This window comes from Zingiber officinale, chromosome 7B (genome assembly GCF_018446385.1).
Source record: "Zingiber officinale cultivar Zhangliang chromosome 7B, Zo_v1.1, whole genome shotgun sequence".
Lineage (NCBI taxonomy): Eukaryota > Viridiplantae > Streptophyta > Magnoliopsida > Zingiberales > Zingiberaceae > Zingiber > Zingiber officinale.
Window position 1 is genome coordinate 102,684,583 of NC_055999.1, and position 6,000 is coordinate 102,690,582.

The window sequence follows — 6,000 nt, forward strand, 5'->3', positions numbered from 1 at the left end:
AATTGGAAGGTAAATTCAAAATCCGCAACGACTAGCTCAGGCGATACACTAAAGCTTTTGAAAAGATAGAGGGACTTCTAAGAGGTCATATTACAACAAGTACCCTGAGCCGAGAACCAGAAGGCGGATGAACTTGCTATGATGGCTAGCACCTTAGCCACTTGGGATAAGGAAGCACCCATAGATCAAGTGGTCTCTCACATCGATCATGAGTTTCATCCAAATGGCTAGAATGATTGGAGAAATCTTCTCATTTCATTCTTGAGAGGCATGTAGTTTTGCAAGAGGACTCTAAGTACACTTAAATTATCAAGAGGCAAGCTTCACAATTCACTATGGTAGGAGATGTCTTATATAGGCAGACATTTTCACGCCCTCTTCCCAAATGTCTTTGTCCAGAGGAAGCTTGTTATGTCATGTAGGAAATTCACCAGGACAACTGAGGAAATCATATGGGTGGATGAACCTTAGCACGGAAGATCCTCCTAACAAGATACTTTTGGTCGACACTGCAAGTAGATGTTGCTTGACTGGTGGGAACCTGCCGTAATTGTTTTAGAAACACCAACATGTACCTCATCGACCCACGAATTTATTGAAGACCTTCACAGTTTTTGCCCTTTTAATCAATGGGGAATAGACATTGTAGGTCGTTTCTCAACAGGGCCTTAGCAAAAAAAATATCTTTTAGTTGTAGTAGACTATTCAGACCTTTGACGTGAATTACTGAAAGATCTGTCCTCGGATTCTTATGGTAGCATTGTTGGACATGGGAGAAGTGGGAGGTGTGGGCAGTTACAAAAAATGTCCACATACCTCACTTGTATCTATATAACCCACATAGTTCACTTGTTTCTTATGAGAGGTTGTGTCCAAGTGGAAGAAACGAGCAATAGAGATCTGATCTTACTTATCTTTAAAAGAGGAACATCCAAGTACACTATTGGGATTTGGTTTGTGACCATTGAAGTGCTCCTCATTTTGTAATTGCTCTTTTGACGGTGAGAAAGAATCTTCCGGCGACAAGTATGAAGAACAAGATTCATCCTTACAAATTATTGTAAGTTTTACAATTTTCATATTTTAGTATTTCATAGATTTCAATCTACATTGGTATCATAGCATTAAATTGGAATGCATGATTTCTCTGTATTTGAAAATTCTTTTCTGCACTGTTAAAATCACAATATTTCACTGGGTGAAACCATGACGCATTGTGATATGCGACCTTTGCCGGGCCCTGAACGAAGCAACTAACACACATGGAAATTTCCTCCAAAACTGGCAATAGGGTCGCAGGTAAGTGGCCGAGGCGCTCACTGATGACAGCATCGTTGCAGAGCAACATGCTGTGTCGGGCAGGGAAATCATGACCGGAACTAGGCTCGCTTCGCGGAGGTATGCTGACGACGACATTCTGAATCAGCGAAGGTTTCCCGTCTAGCCGGTGATGAGGCAGTGGCCGGGGCACGCTAAAAATCACAGTTTTTTGGTTGAACGGCAAACGGTGACGTCGTCGGGCCAAGGGCAACCAACGTCCGACACCGGAAAGGACTGACGACCACCCTAGTAGGCCTGTGATTGGTTGTCGTGGATAGTGACCACATCTAATAGAACTAATTACGCTAATACAATAATCTATAATTGCACCAATAAATGACGAGCATGCAATAAACGTTAATAACAGTAAAGGTTAAGAAATTGTGTATCTCCGGTCAAAGCGTCGGACGTGCCGACTGTCTTTAGAGAATTTATTGCCGCCCACGGTGCAGAGGCTCTCCGGCAAAATCCTCCCAAGATCCGACAACCGCTCACGTCGCTCGTAGGTGCACTCCAAAACGAGCACCGCACTCGGACTCAACCTCAGATCGCGAACCAAGCCTCAGAACAATTCGGAAAGAAGGAAGAAGAAGTAGAAAGCAAGGAAGAAGGAATGCTTTGCTTTCTGGAGTGAGTTGAGAAGGAAGTGAGGAAGTGTATTTATACACTTGAAGCAGTGCAGAGGAAGAGACGCACACTTTGCTTATGCTTCCTCTTCTCACGTGCAGATGCACTGGATGCGTTGCTTCGCATCCTCACGCGACGCGGACAGAACCGAAGCACTGCTTCGCTTCCTCACGCGGACCAAACCAGGTGTGAACCAAACCGGACTGGCAAAAACGAACCGGGCCGCCCGTAAGTGCAAGGCCCACGAGCTGGGGATTTGCACCCCCCCTGCGCGCGATGATCGCGTGCGTCGCGCCTGGTTTATGGATTTCCGGTTTGAACCCTCTGAAATCACCTGATTTGGGCTTAGCCCGCGCATGCGTGTAGGTCCTCCTTAACTTGACTAAGCTAGCATGGAAGCCTTCCCCATATAAAGGCTTCTAAGCTTCTTTAGCTTAGCAATGTGGGACTAAAGGGAATTGAATTAAAAATCCCAACAATCCCCCACTAATTCAAATTATTTTAGTCAAAAACAAAGATATGTTCTGAGGCTTGGTTGCAATGAGCTTTCAGTGAAAATACCTTCCGGTTTGAATTTTCACCTAAGTACACCAATCTTATTCACATAGGTTTGAAGATAACAGAGTCTTGATTTTAAACCTTTTATATGTGAAGATCAATTGGTAACAACTCATCACTGGCGACGGTTGAATCCTTTTGGGTTGGTGCATTACGGCCATGTCACCGAATCTTGTTTAATAAGTGCTAAGGAGAGTTGCCTAGACCCCCCACACTGCGGTCTCACAGTTACACTTACATAGGTGAGTTCTCCAAGGATGTACTGCAAGCATCCTGTCATTAAGACCTTGAACTCATTAAGAGCTCCTAAGCTCATCCTTACTAGCAGTCAAGCATCTATCCAGGGAAGAGACTATGAGATTACATCTCAATCAATTTGATGCTTACGTTTCACCCTTATAGCTTGTTTGTACCACATTGAACCTATTTTTTGGGATCTCCAATCAGATAGGTTGGGTTGCCGCTATAGATGAAACCAGGACAGGCCTTAGCCCCATTCCCTTACTGGATATCTTGATTTTCTCAGAATCAAGTCCTTTAGTGAGTGGATCAGCAATATTGTCTTTTGAACTTACAAAGTCCAATGACACCACTCCAAGAGACACTAGCTCACGAATAGACTTCAATCTTATTCGTACATGTCTCTTTTGTTTCTAGTTATACTTGGAGCTTCTAATCTGAGCTATTGTTGTTTGATTATCACAGTGCACTGAAATAGAAGGTATTGGCTTCATCATCAAGGGAATTTCAGAAAGAAGACCCTTAAGCCAATCAGCTTCAGTTACTATGTATCCAAAGCACACAATTCTGCCTCAGATGTAAACCGGGTTATAATTGCCTGTTTAACAGACCTCCAAGCAACTGCACCGCCTCCAAGTGTAAAGACATAACCAGTAACACCTTTATACTCAGCAGTGTCAGCTATCCAACTAGCATCACTATATCCCTCCAGGACTACAGGGAATCTCCCATACCACAAGCCCAAGGATATAGTGACTTTCAGATATCTGAGTACTCTGTCTAATGCATCCCAATGCGTTCTGTCCGGACAGCTGGTAAACCTGCTCAATTTCGTTATAACAAAAGAAATATCAGGTCTAGAACAATTAGCTAAATACATTAGACTACCTATTATTTGTGAGTATCTTAATTGAGACACTGCCACACCACTATTATTCTTGTGGAGAGTTTTTGAAGGGTCATATGGTGTGACAACAGATTTAACTTGGCTATAGCCATATTTCTCTAATACTTTCTCAACATAGAGTGACTGATAAATTGCTATTCCATCAGTTGATCGAGTCAACTTCAGCCCTAAAATCATATCAGCACAACCCATATCCTTCATATCAAACTTACCACTTAAGAGGGCCTTAGTCTCTTTTATAATAGAAAGGTTAGTTCCAAATAGTAGAATATCATCTACATATAAGCATAGGATAATACAATTATCACCTTTCATTTTAGCATATACACATTTATCAGAGTCATTCACTTCAAAGCCAAATGATAGCATAGCTCTATCAAATTTTTCGTGTCACTGCTTTGGGGCTTGCTTCAAACCATAAAGAGATTTGACTAACCTACAAACTTTGTTCTCATTTCCAGAAACTACATATCCCTCAGGTTGATCCATATATATCTCTTCTTCAAGATCTCCATTAAGGAATGCCGTTTTGACATCCATTTGATGGATCTCAAGATGATATATGGACTCCAATGCTATTAACACTCGGATTGTAGTAATTCTTGTAACAGGAGAATAAGTGTCAAAATAGTCAATCCCTTCTTTCTGTTTGAATCCCTTAGCAACTAGGCGGGCTTTGAATTTATCTACTGACCCATCAGGTTTTAGTTTTCTTTTAAACACCCATTTACATCCTATAGTGTTACACCCAGGAGGTAAATCTACCAACTCCCAAGTGGCATTAGAGATAATAGAGTCCATTTCACTTTTGCTCTCACAACTACCAACTACCAAGTGGCATTAGAGATAATAGAGTATACTTGTTTTATGCTTCCTCATGATGTATGATTTTCTATACAATGTTAGATTGAATTTTCATGTCTTAAGTTGCATGAAAAACCTAGAAACCTTACCTTTAGGTTTCGGCCAAGGAAAGAAAAGGGGCCTAGAGAAAGTTGTAGACCTAAACTATACTTATTTTATGCTTCCTCATGATGTATGATTTCCTATACAATGCCGAGAAACCCTTCAAGCAGCGCTTGGGTTTGGATCAAATATGATCAAATGATCAGATTTATTATATCGGGTCAAATTTGATCAAATGGATTAAATTTGTTCTAATGGATCAGACTTGATCTAATGGACATTGGTTTGATAAAATAGACCTGAGTTTTATAAATAAGTCTGAGATTAAACAATAACAAAATATAGTTACAGAAGATCTCTGTCCAATTAGATTAATTCTAACAAGGACAATAGATTAAGCTTAGGATCTGGATTCTCAATCGACCGATCCAATGGGTCAGTCGACTTAGACTCCTGAAAATTGAAAAGATTTATTTTTTGATTAATAATATTGGTTCTATGCTTGTATAAATTAAATTATGTCGGTTTTGTGTTTTGTACTGACTTATTTAATTTCAATTTACAAATGACATGACCGATTATCACCTTGACTCATTGCGAAGTGAGATGGAACTTGCTAAGCGAGGAAGGAGATAGAGTATAACCCTGTTTATGGCGTCAATGGACACATTGGATGGCTCGATAGATTATTCTAAAAATTTGAGCAGGAAGAGTTTCCAATCCTAGATAATTACAGTATCTAGGCTTTGATGTGTTCATTGTCGGTGTATTCCAAGGTGATAGTAGACTATGTATGAGGGCGCCATGAAGAATACGTCACATATTCAAAGTTATGTGAGGAACTACTTCACCATATGGATGAAGAGGATTCTGAAGAGTCCGAAGAGAATCCTGAAGAGTTTAAGGAAATTCTAAAGAGGATCTGATTATGGATTATGGATCCAACGGAAAATTCTAAAGCTGTCTTACCTAAGATTTCCTCAAATGAGTTCAGGTTGAAAGGGTTTATGTTGACCACTACATTAATGTATGTCCCAGTATGAGTCGTGTTAGCCTATTTAGTTTGTTAGAGTTCTGTTATTGTTACTGTCATTGTATATGAATAGTATTAGTTCGTTTAGGTCACTTGAGTTTGTTATATGTTAACAATATGCAACATGTTTATGTTAATGATATGTTCATTCATATGTTTATTTATGTTGATTACTCTACATGATGCATAATAAATGATCAATGTAGATACTCTTTGATTAGTTCATTCTGAGTATAATTATAAATGATTAGTTTATTTTATTAAATGATTAATTCATTTAATTAAAGAAAAAGGTGAACAATGATGTAGTTCACTCAATCGGGTGTATGTAATATAATCTATCAATGTCGATCAAATTGGAAGATACAAATGATGAGTAGAAACATAGTTATCACTTGATTTTGTAAAC